Here is a 17,684-nt window from a genome sequence, read left to right as displayed (position 1 = left end):
CCAAAGCTTTTCGTTATCCTGCAGTCTAGTGCAGACGCACACTACGGCTCTCGGCTGCTGTCCGAAGCCAAGCGCCGGTGGCCGGCGTCTTTCGGCTGAAGCAGCGCTTCGGAGCGTACGGCTGCCGCTCCGCTGCTGTGTGCGCGAAGCAGCCGCTTCTCCTGCTCCGGGAGCCGGACAGAGCGGTAGCTTGTACGAGGGCGAAGAACGAAGCCGCAGAGCACCGGCCTTGTGTGCACAGCCTACGGGCTGCTAGAGGACCGTGGTGGCCGCTCGCCTGCCTCTTCAATTCCCTTCTAGCATCCTTATGGAAGGTGTTCCAGGACAATTTTCCTGAGTTTTGAATTCGTCCTGATGCAGCCCCTCCTGGGAAACTCCTGCTCGTCCTCTGAAACTCCGACATGCAGAGACCTCGATGGCAACTGCAGAAATGAAGGGCTGCGTTGAGTTGTCGAGAAGCAAGAACATAGCCAGCGCCTTGTGTTTGGGAGTCAGCAGCACCTGGACTTTTGCGACTGCTTTCACTGTGCACTTAATGCCAGGACGGCATGGGCACGTTAAAACAACGAGCTGAGCAAGAGTCCCCGAAAGATCAGGGCCGTCAGAAAGCAGCTTATATATTGCCCTGGAAAGAGCAGTGTTTTTGGAGTGTGCAGTAAAATCGTGTTTCTGGACAAGGAAGGCATAAGTGCGCTGCGCTCCTAAGCTATCTCCCTGCGAGACACACTGTCAAAGCTTTTCGCTATCATGCAGTCTAGTGCAGACGCACACTACGGCTCTCCGGAGCTGTCCGAAGCGAAGCGCCGGTGGCCGGCGTCTTTCGGCTGAAGCAGCGCTTCGGAGCGTACGGCTGTTGTGTGCGCGAAGCAGCCGCTTCTCCTGCTCCGGGAGCCGGAGAGAGCGGTAGCTTGTACGAGGGCGAAGAACGAAGCCGCAGAGCACCGGCCTTGTGTGCACAGCCTACGGGCTGCTAGAGGAAGGTGGCTGCATCTCCCTAACCCATCAATTCACAGCTGGCATGCTCTATGGAGCTGTTCCAGGACAACTTTCATTGCTTATGGGTTCGTCCTGATACAGCCCCTCCTGGGAAACTCGTGCTCGTTCCCTGAGGCTCCGAGATGCAGAAACATCGATGGCAGCTGCAGAAATGAAGGGCTGCGTTGAGTTGTCGAGAAGCAAGAACATAGCCAGCGCCTAAGTGTCTGGGAGTCAGCAGCTGCTGCACTTTTGCGATTGCCTTCACTGTGCACTGATTGCCGAGACATGTGCACGCTAAAAAAACAAGGTGGGCAAGAGGAGGAAGAGAGTACGGGCATCAGAGAGCATCTGGCATCTTGTCCTGGAAACTGCAGTGTTTTTGGAGAGTACAGCAAATCCGTGTTTCTGGACAAGGGAGGCATAAGTGCGCTGCGCTCCTAAGGTTTCTCCCTGCGAGACACACTGCCAAAGCTTTTCGTTATCCTGCAGACTAGTGCAGACGCACACTACGGCTCTCGGCTGCTGTCCGAAGCCAAGCGCCGGTCGCCGGCGTCTTTCGGCTGAAGCAGCGCTTCGGAGCGTACGGCTGCCGCTCCGCTGCTGTGTGCGCGAAGCAGCCGCTTCTCCTGCTCCGGGAGCCGGACAGAGCGGTAGCTTGTAGGAGGGCGAAGAACGAAGCCGCAGAGCACCGGGCTTCTGCGCGCACCCTAAGGACTGCTAGAGGACCGTGGTGGCCGCTCGCCTGCCTCTTCAATTCCATTCTAGCATACTTATGGAAGGTGTTCCAGGACAATTTTCCTGAGTTTTGAATTCGTCCTGATGCAGCCCCTCCTGGGAAACTCCTGCTCGTCCTCTGAAACTCCGACATGCAGAGACCTCGATGGCAACTGCAGAAATGAAGGGCTGCGTTGAGTTGTCGAGAAGCAAGAACATAGCCAGCGCCTTGTGTTTGGGAGTCAGCAGCACCTGGACTTTTGCGACTGCTTTCACTGTGCACTTAATGCCAGGACGGCATGGGCACGTTAAAACAACGAGCTGAGCAAGAGTCCCCGAAAGATCAGGGCCGTCAGAAAGCAGCTTATATATTGCCCTGGAAAGAGCAGTGTTTTTGGAGTGTGCAGTAAAATCGTGTTTCTGGACAAGGGAGGCATAAGTGCGCTGCGCTCCTAAGCTATCTCCCTGCGAGACACACTGTCAAAGCTTTTCGCTATCATGCAGTCTAGTGCAGACGCACACTACGGCTCTCCGGAGCTGTCCGAAGCGAAGCGCCGGTGGCCGGCGTCTTTCGGCTGAAGCAGCGCTTCGGAGCGTACGGCTGTTGTGTGCGCGAAGCAGCCGCTTCTCCTGCTCCGGGAGCCGGAGAGAGCGGTAGCTTGTACGAGGGCGAAGAACGAAGCCGCAGAGCACCGGCCTTGTGTGCACAGCCTACGGGCTGCTAGAGGAAGGTGGCTGCACCTCCCTAACCCATCAATTCACAGCTGGCATGCTCTATGGAGCTGTTCCAGGACAACTTTCATTGCTTATGGGTTCGTCCTGATACAGCCCCTCCTGGGAAACTCGTGCTCGTTCCCTGAGGCTCCGAGATGCAGAGACCTCGATGGCAACTGCAGAAATGAAGGGCTGCGTTGAGTTGTCGAGAAGCAAGAACATAGCCAGCGCCTAAGTGTCTGGGAGTCAGCAGCTGCTGCACTTTTGCGATTGCCTTCACTGTGCACTGATTGCCGAGACGAGACATGTGCACGCTAAAAAAACAAGGTGGGCAAGAGGAGGAAGAGAGTACGGGCATCAGAGAGCATCTGGCATCTTGTCCTGGAAACTGCAGTGTTTTTGGAGAGTACAGCAAATCCGTGTTTCTGGACAAGGGAGGCATAAGTGCGCTGCGCTCCTAAGCTATCTCCCTGCGAGACACACTGCCAAAGCTTTTCGTTATCCTGCAGTCTAGTGCAGACGCACACTACGGCTCTCGGCTGCTGTCCGAAGCCAAGCGCCGGTCGCCGGCGTCTTTCGGCTGAAGCAGCGCTTCGGAGCGTACGGCTGCCGCTCCGCTGCTGTGTGCGCGAAGCAGCCGCTTCTCCTGCTCCGGGAGCCGGACAGAGCGGTAGCTTGTACGAGGGCGAAGAACGAAGCCGCAGAGCACCGGCCTTGTGTGCACAGCCTACGGGCTGCTAGAGGACCGTGGTGGCCGCTCGCCTGCCTCTTCAATTCCCTTCTAGCATCCTTATGGAAGGTGTTCCAGGACAATTTTCCTGAGTTTTGAATTCGTCCTGATGCAGCCCCTCCTGGGAAACTCCTGCTCGTCCTCTGAAACTCCGACATGCAGAGACCTCGATGGCAACTGCAGAAATGAAGGGCTGCGTTGAGTTGTCGAGAAGCAAGAACATAGCCAGCGCCTTGTGTTTGGGAGTCAGCAGCACCTGGACTTTTGCGACTGCTTTCACTGTGCACTTAATGCCAGGACGGCATGGGCACGTTAAAACAACGAGCTGAGCAAGAGTCCCCGAAAGATCACGGCCGTCAGAAAGCAGCTTATATATTGCCCTGGAAAGAGCAGTGTTTTTGGAGTGTGCAGTAAAATCGTGTTTCTGGACAAGGAAGGCATAAGTGCGCTGCGCTCCTAAGCTATCTCCCTGCGAGACACACTGTCAAAGCTTTTCGCTATCATGCAGTCTAGTGCAGACGCACACTACGGCTCTCCGGAGCTGTCCGAAGCGAAGCGCCGGTCGCCGGCGTCTTTCGGCTGAAGCAGCGCTTCGGAGCGTACGGCTGTTGTGTGCGCGAAGCAGCCGCTTCTCCTGCTCCGGGAGCCGGAGAGAGCGGTAGCTTGTAGGAGGGCGAAGAACGAAGCCGCAGAGCACCGGACTTGTGTGCACAGCCTACGGGCTGCTAGAGGAAGGTGGCTGCACCTCCCTAACCCATCAATTCACAGCTGGCATGCTCTATGGAGCTGTTCCAGGACAACTTTCATTGCTTATGGGTTCGTCCTGATACAGCCCCTCCTGGGAAACTCGTGCTCGTTCCCTGAGGCTCCGAGATGCAGAAACATCGATGGCAGCTGCAGAAATGAAGGGCTGCGTTGAGTTGTCGAGAAGCAAGAACATAGCCAGCGCCTAAGTGTCTGGGAGTCAGCAGCTGCTGCACTTTTGCGATTGCCTTCACTGTGCACTGATTGCCGAGACATGTGCACGCTAAAAAAACAAGGTGGGCAAGAGGAGGAAGAGAGTACGGGCATCAGAGAGCATCTGGCATCTTGTCCTGGAAACTGCAGTGTTTTTGGAGAGTACAGCAAATCCGTGTTTCTGGACAAGGGAGGCATAAGTGCGCTGCGCTCCTAAGGTTTCTCCCTGCGAGACACACTGCCAAAGCTTTTCGTTATCCTGCAGACTAGTGCAGACGCACACTACGGCTCTCGGCTGCTGTCCGAAGCCAAGCGCCGGTCGCCGGCGTCTTTCGGCTGAAGCAGCGCTTCGGAGCGTACGGCTGCCGCTCCACTGCTGTGTGCGCGAAGCAGCCGCTTCTCCTGCTCCGGGAGCCGGACAGAGCGGTAGCTTGTAGGAGGGCGAAGAACGAAGCCGCAGAGCACCGGCCTTGTGTGCACAGCCTACGGGCTGCTAGAGGACCGTGGTGGCCGCTCGCCTGCCTCTTCAATTCCCTTCTAGCATCCTTATGGAAGGTGTTCCAGGACAATTTTCCTGAGTTTTGAATTCGTCCTGATGCAGCCCCTCCTGGGAAACTCCTGCTCGTCCTCTGAAACTCCGACATGCAGAGACCTCGATGGCAACTGCAGAAATGAAGGGCTGCGTTGAGTTGTCGAGAAGCAAGAACATAGCCAGCGCCTTGTGTTTGGGAGTCAGCAGCACCTGGACTTTTGCGACTGCTTTCACTGTGCACTTAATGCCAGGACGGCATGGGCACGTTAAAACAACGAGCTGAGCAAGAGTCCCCGAAAGATCAGGGCCGTCAGAAAGCAGCTTATATATTGCCCTGGAAAGAGCAGTGTTTTTGGAGTGTGCAGTAAAATCGTGTTTCTGGACAAGGGAGGCATAAGTGCGCTGCGCTCCTAAGCTATCTCCCTGCGAGACACACTGTCAAAGCTTTTCGCTATCATGCAGTCTAGTGCAGACGCACACTACGGCTCTCCGGAGCTGTCCGAAGCGAAGCGCCGGTGGCCGGCGTCTTTCGGCTGAAGCAGCGCTTCGGAGCGTACGGCTGTTGTGTGCGCGAAGCAGCCGCTTCTCCTGCTCCGGGAGCCAGAGAGAGCGGTAGCTTGTACGAGGGCGAAGAACGAAGCCGCAGAGCACCGGCCTTGTGTGCACAGCCTACGGGCTGCTAGAGGAAGGTGGCTGCACCTCCCTAACCCATCAATTCACAGCTGGCATGCTCTATGGAGCTGTTCCAGGACAACTTTCATTGCTTATGGGTTCGTCCTGATACAGCCCCTCCTGGGAAACTCGTGCTCGTTCCCTGAGGCTCCGAGATGCAGAAACATCGATGGCAGCTGCAGAAATGAAGGGCTGCGTTGAGTTGTCGAGAAGCAAGAACATAGCCAGCGCCTAAGTGTCTGGGAGTCAGCAGCTGCTGCACTTTTGCGATTGCCTTCACTGTGCACTGATTGCCGAGACATGTGCACGCTAAAAAAACAAGGTGGGCAAGAGGAGGAAGAGAGTACGGGCATCAGAGAGCATCTGGCATCTTGTCCTGGAAACTGCAGTGTTTTTGGAGAGTACAGCAAATCCGTGTTTCTGGACAAGGGAGGCATAAGTGCGCTGCGCTCCTAAGGTTTCTCCCTGCGAGACACACTGCCAAAGCTTTTCGTTATCCTGCAGACTAGTGCAGACGCACACTACGGCTCTCGGCTGCTGTCCGAAGCCAAGCGCCGGTCGCCGGCGTCTTTCGGCTGAAGCAGCGCTTCGGAGCGTACGGCTGCCGCTCCGCTGCTGTGTGCGCGAAGCAGCCGCTTCTCCTGCTCCGGGAGCCGGACAGAGCGGTAGCTTGTAGGAGGGCGAAGAACGAAGCCGCAGAGCACCGGGCTTCTGCGCGCACCCTAAGGACTGCTAGAGGACCGTGGTGGCCGCTCGCCTGCCTCTTCAATTCCATTCTAGCATACTTATGGAAGGTGTTCCAGGACAATTTTCCTGAGTTTTGAATTCGTCCTGATGCAGCCCCTCCTGGGAAACTCCTGCTCGTCCTCTGAAACTCCGACATGCAGAGACCTCGATGGCAACTGCAGAAATGAAGGGCTGCGTTGAGTTGTCGAGAAGCAAGAACATAGCCAGCGCCTTGTGTTTGGGAGTCAGCAGCACCTGGACTTTTGCGACTGCTTTCACTGTGCACTTAATGCCAGGACGGCATGGGCACGTTAAAACAACGAGCTGAGCAAGAGTCCCCGAAAGATCAGGGCCGTCAGAAAGCAGCTTATATATTGCCCTGGAAAGAGCAGTGTTTTTGGAGTGTGCAGTAAAATCGTGTTTCTGGACAAGGGAGGCATAAGTGCGCTGCGCTCCTAAGCTATCTCCCTGCGAGACACACTGTCAAAGCTTTTCGCTATCATGCAGTCTAGTGCAGACGCACACTACGGCTCTCCGGAGCTGTCCGAAGCGAAGCGCCGGTGGCCGGCGTCTTTCGGCTGAAGCAGCGCTTCGGAGCGTACGGCTGTTGTGTGCGCGAAGCAGCCGCTTCTCCTGCTCCGGGAGCCGGAGAGAGCGGTAGCTTGTACGAGGGCGAAGAACGAAGCCGCAGAGCACCGGCCTTGTGTGCACAGCCTACGGGCTGCTAGAGGAAGGTGGCTGCACCTCCCTAACCCATCAATTCACAGCTGGCATGCTCTATGGAGCTGTTCCAGGACAACTTTCATTGCTTATGGGTTCGTCCTGATACAGCCCCTCCTGGGAAACTCGTGCTCGTTCCCTGAGGCTCCGAGATGCAGAGACCTCGATGGCAACTGCAGAAATGAAGGGCTGCGTTGAGTTGTCGAGAAGCAAGAACATAGCCAGCGCCTAAGTGTCTGGGAGTCAGCAGCTGCTGCACTTTTGCGATTGCCTTCACTGTGCACTGATTGCCGAGACATGTGCACGCTAAAAAAACAAGGTGGGCAAGAGGAGGAAGAGAGTACGGGCATCAGAGAGCATCTGGCATCTTGTCCTGGAAACTGCAGTGTTTTTGGAGAGTACAGCAAATCCGTGTTTCTGGACAAGGGAGGCATAAGTGCGCTGCGCTCCTAAGGTTTCTCCCTGCGAGACACACTGCCAAAGCTTTTCGTTATCCTGCAGACTAGTGCAGACGCACACTACGGCTCTCGGCTGCTGTCCGAAGCCAAGCGCCGGTCGCCGGCGTCTTTCGGCTGAAGCAGCGCTTCGGAGCGTACGGCTGCCGCTCCGCTGCTGTGTGCGCGAAGCAGCCGCTTCTCCTGCTCCGGGAGCCGGACAGAGCGGTAGCTTGTAGGAGGGCGAAGAACGAAGCCGCAGAGCACCGGGCTTCTGCGCGCACCCTAAGGACTGCTAGAGGACCGTGGTGGCCGCTCGCCTGCCTCTTCAATTCCATTCTAGCATACTTATGGAAGGTGTTCCAGGACAATTTTCCTGAGTTTTGAATTCGTCCTGATGCAGCCCCTCCTGGGAAACTCCTGCTCGTCCTCTGAAACTCCGACATGCAGAGACCTCGATGGCAACTGCAGAAATGAAGGGCTGCGTTGAGTTGTCGAGAAGCAAGAACATAGCCAGCGCCTTGTGTTTGGGAGTCAGCAGCACCTGGACTTTTGCGACTGCTTTCACTGTGCACTTAATGCCAGGACGGCATGGGCACGTTAAAACAACGAGCTGAGCAAGAGTCCCCGAAAGATCAGGGCCGTCAGAAAGCAGCTTATATATTGCCCTGGAAAGAGCAGTGTTTTTGGAGTGTGCAGTAAAATCGTGTTTCTGGACAAGGGAGGCATAAGTGCGCTGCGCTCCTAAGCTATCTCCCTGCGAGACACACTGTCAAAGCTTTTCGCTATCATGCAGTCTAGTGCAGACGCACACTACGGCTCTCCGGAGCTGTCCGAAGCGAAGCGCCGGTGGCCGGCGTCTTTCGGCTGAAGCAGCGCTTCGGAGCGTACGGCTGTTGTGTGCGCGAAGCAGCCGCTTCTCCTGCTCCGGGAGCCGGAGAGAGCGGTAGCTTGTACGAGGGCGAAGAACGAAGCCGCAGAGCACCGGCCTTGTGTGCACAGCCTACGGGCTGCTAGAGGAAGGTGGCTGCACCTCCCTAACCCATCAATTCACAGCTGGCATGCTCTATGGAGCTGTTCCAGGACAACTTTCATTGCTTATGGGTTCGTCCTGATACAGCCCCTCCTGGGAAACTCGTGCTCGTTCCCTGAGGCTCCGAGATGCAGAGACCTCGATGGCAACTGCAGAAATGAAGGGCTGCGTTGAGTTGTCGAGAAGCAAGAACATAGCCAGCGCCTAAGTGTCTGGGAGTCAGCAGCTGCTGCACTTTTGCGATTGCCTTCACTGTGCACTGATTGCCGAGACATGTGCACGCTAAAAAAACAAGGTGGGCAAGAGGAGGAAGAGAGTACGGGCATCAGAGAGCATCTGGCATCTTGTCCTGGAAACTGCAGTGTTTTTGGAGAGTACAGCAAATCCGTGTTTCTGGACAAGGGAGGCATAAGTGCGCTGCGCTCCTAAGCTATCTCCCTGCGAGACACACTGCCAAAGCTTTTCGTTATCCTGCAGTCTAGTGCAGACGCACACTACGGCTCTCGGCTGCTGTCCGAAGCCAAGCGCCGGTCGCCGGCGTCTTTCGGCTGAAGCAGCGCTTCGGAGCGTACGGCTGCCGCTCCGCTGCTGTGTGCGCGAAGCAGCCGCTTCTCCTGCTCCGGGAGCCGGACAGAGCGGTAGCTTGTACGAGGGCGAAGAACGAAGCCGCAGAGCACCGGCCTTGTGTGCACAGCCTACGGGCTGCTAGAGGACCGTGGTGGCCGCTCGCCTGCCTCTTCAATTCCCTTCTAGCATCCTTATGGAAGGTGTTCCAGGACAATTTTCCTGAGTTTTGAATTCGTCCTGATGCAGCCCCTCCTGGGAAACTCCTGCTCGTCCTCTGAAACTCCGACATGCAGAGACCTCGATGGCAACTGCAGAAATGAAGGGCTGCGTTGAGTTGTCGAGAAGCAAGAACATAGCCAGCGCCTTGTGTTTGGGAGTCAGCAGCACCTGGACTTTTGCGACTGCTTTCACTGTGCACTTAATGCCAGGACGGCATGGGCACGTTAAAACAACGAGCTGAGCAAGAGTCCCCGAAAGATCACGGCCGTCAGAAAGCAGCTTATATATTGCCCTGGAAAGAGCAGTGTTTTTGGAGTGTGCAGTAAAATCGTGTTTCTGGACAAGGAAGGCATAAGTGCGCTGCGCTCCTAAGCTATCTCCCTGCGAGACACACTGTCAAAGCTTTTCGCTATCATGCAGTCTAGTGCAGACGCACACTACGGCTCTCCGGAGCTGTCCGAAGCGAAGCGCCGGTCGCCGGCGTCTTTCGGCTGAAGCAGCGCTTCGGAGCGTACGGCTGTTGTGTGCGCGAAGCAGCCGCTTCTCCTGCTCCGGGAGCCGGAGAGAGCGGTAGCTTGTAGGAGGGCGAAGAACGAAGCCGCAGAGCACCGGACTTGTGTGCACAGCCTACGGGCTGCTAGAGGAAGGTGGCTGCACCTCCCTAACCCATCAATTCACAGCTGGCATGCTCTATGGAGCTGTTCCAGGACAACTTTCATTGCTTATGGGTTCGTCCTGATACAGCCCCTCCTGGGAAACTCGTGCTCGTTCCCTGAGGCTCCGAGATGCAGAAACATCGATGGCAGCTGCAGAAATGAAGGGCTGCGTTGAGTTGTCGAGAAGCAAGAACATAGCCAGCGCCTAAGTGTCTGGGAGTCAGCAGCTGCTGCACTTTTGCGATTGCCTTCACTGTGCACTGATTGCCGAGACATGTGCACGCTAAAAAAACAAGGTGGGCAAGAGGAGGAAGAGAGTACGGGCATCAGAGAGCATCTGGCATCTTGTCCTGGAAACTGCAGTGTTTTTGGAGAGTACAGCAAATCCGTGTTTCTGGACAAGGGAGGCATAAGTGCGCTGCGCTCCTAAGGTTTCTCCCTGCGAGACACACTGCCAAAGCTTTTCGTTATCCTGCAGACTAGTGCAGACGCACACTACGGCTCTCGGCTGCTGTCCGAAGCCAAGCGCCGGTCGCCGGCGTCTTTCGGCTGAAGCAGCGCTTCGGAGCGTACGGCTGCCGCTCCACTGCTGTGTGCGCGAAGCAGCCGCTTCTCCTGCTCCGGGAGCCGGACAGAGCGGTAGCTTGTAGGAGGGCGAAGAACGAAGCCGCAGAGCACCGGCCTTGTGTGCACAGCCTACGGGCTGCTAGAGGACCGTGGTGGCCGCTCGCCTGCCTCTTCAATTCCCTTCTAGCATCCTTATGGAAGGTGTTCCAGGACAATTTTCCTGAGTTTTGAATTCGTCCTGATGCAGCCCCTCCTGGGAAACTCCTGCTCGTCCTCTGAAACTCCGACATGCAGAGACCTCGATGGCAACTGCAGAAATGAAGGGCTGCGTTGAGTTGTCGAGAAGCAAGAACATAGCCAGCGCCTTGTGTTTGGGAGTCAGCAGCACCTGGACTTTTGCGACTGCTTTCACTGTGCACTTAATGCCAGGACGGCATGGGCACGTTAAAACAACGAGCTGAGCAAGAGTCCCCGAAAGATCACGGCCGTCAGAAAGCAGCTTATATATTGCCCTGGAAAGAGCAGTGTTTTTGGAGTGTGCAGTAAAATCGTGTTTCTGGACAAGGGAGGCATAAGTGCGCTGCGCTCCTAAGCTATCTCCCTGCGAGACACACTGTCAAAGCTTTTCGCTATCATGCAGTCTAGTGCAGACGCACACTACGGCTCTCCGGAGCTGTCCGAAGCGAAGCGCCGGTGGCCGGCGTCTTTCGGCTGAAGCAGCGCTTCGGAGCGTACGGCTGTTGTGTGCGCGAAGCAGCCGCTTCTCCTGCTCCGGGAGCCGGAGAGAGCGGTAGCTTGTACGAGGGCGAAGAACGAAGCCGCAGAGCACCGGCCTTGTGTGCACAGCCTACGGGCTGCTAGAGGAAGGTGGCTGCACCTCCCTAACCCATCAATTCACAGCTGGCATGCTCTATGGAGCTGTTCCAGGACAACTTTCATTGCTTATGGGTTCGTCCTGATACAGCCCCTCCTGGGAAACTCGTGCTCGTTCCCTGAGGCTCCGAGATGCAGAAACATCGATGGCAGCTGCAGAAATGAAGGGCTGCGTTGAGTTGTCGAGAAGCAAGAACATAGCCAGCGCCTAAGTGTCTGGGAGTCAGCAGCTGCTGCACTTTTGCGATTGCCTTCACTGTGCACTGATTGCCGAGACATGTGCACGCTAAAAAAACAAGGTGGGCAAGAGGAGGAAGAGAGTACGGGCATCAGAGAGCATCTGGCATCTTGTCCTGGAAACTGCAGTGTTTTTGGAGAGTACAGCAAATCCGTGTTTCTGGACAAGGGAGGCATAAGTGCGCTGCGCTCCTAAGGTTTCTCCCTGCGAGACACACTGCCAAAGCTTTTCGTTATCCTGCAGACTAGTGCAGACGCACACTACGGCTCTCGGCTGCTGTCCGAAGCCAAGCGCCGGTCGCCGGCGTCTTTCGGCTGAAGCAGCGCTTCGGAGCGTACGGCTGCCGCTCCGCTGCTGTGTGCGCGAAGCAGCCGCTTCTCCTGCTCCGGGAGCCGGACAGAGCGGTAGCTTGTAGGAGGGCGAAGAACGAAGCCGCAGAGCACCGGGCTTCTGCGCGCACCCTAAGGACTGCTAGAGGACCGTGGTGGCCGCTCGCCTGCCTCTTCAATTCCATTCTAGCATACTTATGGAAGGTGTTCCAGGACAATTTTCCTGAGTTTTGAATTCGTCCTGATGCAGCCCCTCCTGGGAAACTCCTGCTCGTCCTCTGAAACTCCGACATGCAGAGACCTCGATGGCAACTGCAGAAATGAAGGGCTGCGTTGAGTTGTCGAGAAGCAAGAACATAGCCAGCGCCTTGTGTTTGGGAGTCAGCAGCACCTGGACTTTTGCGACTGCTTTCACTGTGCACTTAATGCCAGGACGGCATGGGCACGTTAAAACAACGAGCTGAGCAAGAGTCCCCGAAAGATCAGGGCCGTCAGAAAGCAGCTTATATATTGCCCTGGAAAGAGCAGTGTTTTTGGAGTGTGCAGTAAAATCGTGTTTCTGGACAAGGGAGGCATAAGTGCGCTGCGCTCCTAAGCTATCTCCCTGCGAGACACACTGTCAAAGCTTTTCGCTATCATGCAGTCTAGTGCAGACGCACACTACGGCTCTCCGGAGCTGTCCGAAGCGAAGCGCCGGTGGCCGGCGTCTTTCGGCTGAAGCAGCGCTTCGGAGCGTACGGCTGTTGTGTGCGCGAAGCAGCCGCTTCTCCTGCTCCGGGAGCCGGAGAGAGCGGTAGCTTGTACGAGGGCGAAGAACGAAGCCGCAGAGCACCGGCCTTGTGTGCACAGCCTACGGGCTGCTAGAGGAAGGTGGCTGCACCTCCCTAACCCATCAATTCACAGCTGGCATGCTCTATGGAGCTGTTCCAGGACAACTTTCATTGCTTATGGGTTCGTCCTGATACAGCCCCTCCTGGGAAACTCGTGCTCGTTCCCTGAGGCTCCGAGATGCAGAGACCTCGATGGCAACTGCAGAAATGAAGGGCTGCGTTGAGTTGTCGAGAAGCAAGAACATAGCCAGCGCCTAAGTGTCTGGGAGTCAGCAGCTGCTGCACTTTTGCGATTGCCTTCACTGTGCACTGATTGCCGAGACATGTGCACGCTAAAAAAACAAGGTGGGCAAGAGGAGGAAGAGAGTACGGGCATCAGAGAGCATCTGGCATCTTGTCCTGGAAACTGCAGTGTTTTTGGAGAGTACAGCAAATCCGTGTTTCTGGACAAGGGAGGCATAAGTGCGCTGCGCTCCTAAGGTTTCTCCCTGCGAGACACACTGCCAAAGCTTTTCGTTATCCTGCAGACTAGTGCAGACGCACACTACGGCTCTCGGCTGCTGTCCGAAGCCAAGCGCCGGTCGCCGGCGTCTTTCGGCTGAAGCAGCGCTTCGGAGCGTACGGCTGCCGCTCCGCTGCTGTGTGCGCGAAGCAGCCGCTTCTCCTGCTCCGGGAGCCGGACAGAGCGGTAGCTTGTAGGAGGGCGAAGAACGAAGCCGCAGAGCACCGGGCTTCTGCGCGCACCCTAAGGACTGCTAGAGGACCGTGGTGGCCGCTCGCCTGCCTCTTCAATTCCATTCTAGCATACTTATGGAAGGTGTTCCAGGACAATTTTCCTGAGTTTTGAATTCGTCCTGATGCAGCCCCTCCTGGGAAACTCCTGCTCGTCCTCTGAAACTCCGACATGCAGAGACCTCGATGGCAACTGCAGAAATGAAGGGCTGCGTTGAGTTGTCGAGAAGCAAGAACATAGCCAGCGCCTTGTGTTTGGGAGTCAGCAGCACCTGGACTTTTGCGACTGCTTTCACTGTGCACTTAATGCCAGGACGGCATGGGCACGTTAAAACAACGAGCTGAGCAAGAGTCCCCGAAAGATCAGGGCCGTCAGAAAGCAGCTTATATATTGCCCTGGAAAGAGCAGTGTTTTTGGAGTGTGCAGTAAAATCGTGTTTCTGGACAAGGGAGGCATAAGTGCGCTGCGCTCCTAAGCTATCTCCCTGCGAGACACACTGTCAAAGCTTTTCGCTATCATGCAGTCTAGTGCAGACGCACACTACGGCTCTCCGGAGCTGTCCGAAGCGAAGCGCCGGTGGCCGGCGTCTTTCGGCTGAAGCAGCGCTTCGGAGCGTACGGCTGTTGTGTGCGCGAAGCAGCCGCTTCTCCTGCTCCGGGAGCCGGAGAGAGCGGTAGCTTGTACGAGGGCGAAGAACGAAGCCGCAGAGCACCGGCCTTGTGTGCACAGCCTACGGGCTGCTAGAGGAAGGTGGCTGCACCTCCCTAACCCATCAATTCACAGCTGGCATGCTCTATGGAGCTGTTCCAGGACAACTTTCATTGCTTATGGGTTCGTCCTGATACAGCCCCTCCTGGGAAACTCGTGCTCGTTCCCTGAGGCTCCGAGATGCAGAGACCTCGATGGCAACTGCAGAAATGAAGGGCTGCGTTGAGTTGTCGAGAAGCAAGAACATAGCCAGCGCCTAAGTGTCTGGGAGTCAGCAGCTGCTGCACTTTTGCGATTGCCTTCACTGTGCACTGATTGCCGAGACATGTGCACGCTAAAAAAACAAGGTGGGCAAGAGGAGGAAGAGAGTACGGGCATCAGAGAGCATCTGGCATCTTGTCCTGGAAACTGCAGTGTTTTTGGAGAGTACAGCAAATCCGTGTTTCTGGACAAGGGAGGCATAAGTGCGCTGCGCTCCTAAGCTATCTCCCTGCGAGACACACTGCCAAAGCTTTTCGTTATCCTGCAGTCTAGTGCAGACGCACACTACGGCTCTCGGCTGCTGTCCGAAGCCAAGCGCCGGTCGCCGGCGTCTTTCGGCTGAAGCAGCGCTTCGGAGCGTACGGCTGCCGCTCCGCTGCTGTGTGCGCGAAGCAGCCGCTTCTCCTGCTCCGGGAGCCGGACAGAGCGGTAGCTTGTACGAGGGCGAAGAACGAAGCCGCAGAGCACCGGCCTTGTGTGCACAGCCTACGGGCTGCTAGAGGACCGTGGTGGCCGCTCGCCTGCCTCTTCAATTCCCTTCTAGCATCCTTATGGAAGGTGTTCCAGGACAATTTTCCTGAGTTTTGAATTCGTCCTGATGCAGCCCCTCCTGGGAAACTCCTGCTCGTCCTCTGAAACTCCGACATGCAGAGACCTCGATGGCAACTGCAGAAATGAAGGGCTGCGTTGAGTTGTCGAGAAGCAAGAACATAGCCAGCGCCTTGTGTTTGGGAGTCAGCAGCACCTGGACTTTTGCGACTGCTTTCACTGTGCACTTAATGCCAGGACGGCATGGGCACGTTAAAACAACGAGCTGAGCAAGAGTCCCCGAAAGATCACGGCCGTCAGAAAGCAGCTTATATATTGCCCTGGAAAGAGCAGTGTTTTTGGAGTGTGCAGTAAAATCGTGTTTCTGGACAAGGAAGGCATAAGTGCGCTGCGCTCCTAAGCTATCTCCCTGCGAGACACACTGTCAAAGCTTTTCGCTATCATGCAGTCTAGTGCAGACGCACACTACGGCTCTCCGGAGCTGTCCGAAGCGAAGCGCCGGTCGCCGGCGTCTTTCGGCTGAAGCAGCGCTTCGGAGCGTACGGCTGTTGTGTGTGCGAAGCAGCCGCTTCTCCTGCTCCGGGAGCCGGAGAGAGCGGTAGCTTGTAGGAGGGCGAAGAACGAAGCCGCAGAGCACCGGACTTGTGTGCACAGCCTACGGGCTGCTAGAGGAAGGTGGCTGCACCTCCCTAACCCATCAATTCACAGCTGGCATGCTCTATGGAGCTGTTCCAGGACAACTTTCATTGCTTATGGGTTCGTCCTGATACAGCCCCTCCTGGGAAACTCGTGCTCGTTCCCTGAGGCTCCGAGATGCAGAAACATCGATGGCAGCTGCAGAAATGAAGGGCTGCGTTGAGTTGTCGAGAAGCAAGAACATAGCCAGCGCCTAAGTGTCTGGGAGTCAGCAGCTGCTGCACTTTTGCGATTGCCTTCACTGTGCACTGATTGCCGAGACATGTGCACGCTAAAAAAACAAGGTGGGCAAGAGGAGGAAGAGAGTACGGGCATCAGAGAGCATCTGGCATCTTGTCCTGGAAACTGCAGTGTTTTTGGAGAGTACAGCAAATCCGTGTTTCTGGACAAGGGAGGCATAAGTGCGCTGCGCTCCTAAGCTATCTCCCTGCGAGACACACTGCCAAAGCTTTTCGTTATCCTGCAGACTAGTGCAGACGCACACTACGGCTCTCGGCTGCTGTCCGAAGCCAAGCGCCGGTCGCCGGCGTCTTTCGGCTGAAGCAGCGCTTCGGAGCGTACGGCTGCCGCTCCACTGCTGTGTGCGCGAAGCAGCCGCTTCTCCTGCTCCGGGAGCCGGACAGAGCGGTAGCTTGTAGGAGGGCGAAGAACGAAGCCGCAGAGCACCGGCCTTGTGTGCACAGCCTACGGGCTGCTAGAGGACCGTGGTGGCCGCTCGCCTGCCTCTTCAATTCCCTTCTAGCATCCTTATGGAAGGTGTTCCAGGACAATTTTCCTGAGTTTTGAATTCGTCCTGATGCAGCCCCTCCTGGGAAACTCCTGCTCGTCCTCTGAAACTCCGACATGCAGAGACCTCGATGGCAACTGCAGAAATGAAGGGCTGCGTTGAGTTGTCGAGAAGCAAGAACATAGCCAGCGCCTTGTGTTTGGGAGTCAGCAGCACCTGGACTTTTGCGACTGCTTTCACTGTGCACTTAATGCCAGGACGGCATGGGCACGTTAAAACAACGAGCTGAGCAAGAGTCCCCGAAAGATCAGGGCCGTCAGAAAGCAGCTTATATATTGCCCTGGAAAGAGCAGTGTTTTTGGAGTGTGCAGTAAAATCGTGTTTCTGGACAAGGGAGGCATAAGTGCGCTGCGCTCCTAAGCTATCTCCCTGCGAGACACACTGTCAAAGCTTTTCGCTATCATGCAGTCTAGTGCAGACGCACACTACGGCTCTCCGGAGCTGTCCGAAGCGAAGCGCCGGTGGCCGGCGTCTTTCGGCTGAAGCAGCGCTTCGGAGCGTACGGCTGTTGTGTGCGCGAAGCAGCCGCTTCTCCTGCTCCGGGAGCCGGAGAGAGCGGTAGCTTGTAGGAGGGCGAAGAACGAAGCCGCAGAGCACCGGCCTTGTGTGCACAGCCTACGGGCTGCTAGAGGAAGGTGGCTGCACCTCCCTAACCCATCAATTCACAGCTGGCATGCTCTATGGAGCTGTTCCAGGACAACTTTCATTGCTTATGGGTTCGTCCTGATACAGCCCCTCCTGGGAAACTCGTGCTCGTTCCCTGAGGCTCCGAGATGCAGAGACCTCGATGGCAACTGCAGAAATGAAGGGCTGCGTTGAGTTGTCGAGAAGCAAGAACATAGCCAGCGCCTAAGTGTCTGGGAGTCAGCAGCTGCTGCACTTTTGCGATTGCCTTCACTGTGCACTGATTGCCGAGACATGTGCACGCTAAAAAAACAAGGTGGGCAAGAGGAGGAAGAGAGTACGGGCATCAGAGAGCATCTGGCATCTTGTCCTGGAAACTGCAGTGTTTTTGGAGAGTACAGCAAATCCGTGTTTCTGGACAAGGGAGGCATAAGTGCGCTGCGCTCCTAAGCTATCTCCCTGCGAGACACACTGCCAAAGCTTTTCGTTATCCTGCAGTCTAGTGCAGACGCACACTACGGCTCTCGGCTGCTGTCCGAAGCCAAGCGCCGGTCGCCGGCGTCTTTCGGCTGAAGCAGCGCTTCGGAGCGTACGGCTGCCGCTCCGCTGCTGTGTGCGCGAAGCAGCCGCTTCTCCTGCTCCGGGAGCCGGACAGAGCGGTAGCTTGTACGAGGGCGAAGAACGAAGCCGCAGAGCACCGGCCTTGTGTGCACAGCCTACGGGCTGCTAGAGGACCGTGGTGGCCGCTCGCCTGCCTCTTCAATTCCCTTCTAGCATCCTTATGGAAGGTGTTCCAGGACAATTTTCCTGAGTTTTGAATTCGTCCTGATGCAGCCC

This window comes from Lonchura striata, chromosome 22 (genome assembly GCF_046129695.1).
Source record: "Lonchura striata isolate bLonStr1 chromosome 22, bLonStr1.mat, whole genome shotgun sequence".
Lineage (NCBI taxonomy): Eukaryota > Metazoa > Chordata > Aves > Passeriformes > Estrildidae > Lonchura > Lonchura striata.
The sequence above is the reverse complement of the archived record's forward strand: the minus strand, read 5'-3'. Positions refer to the sequence as shown.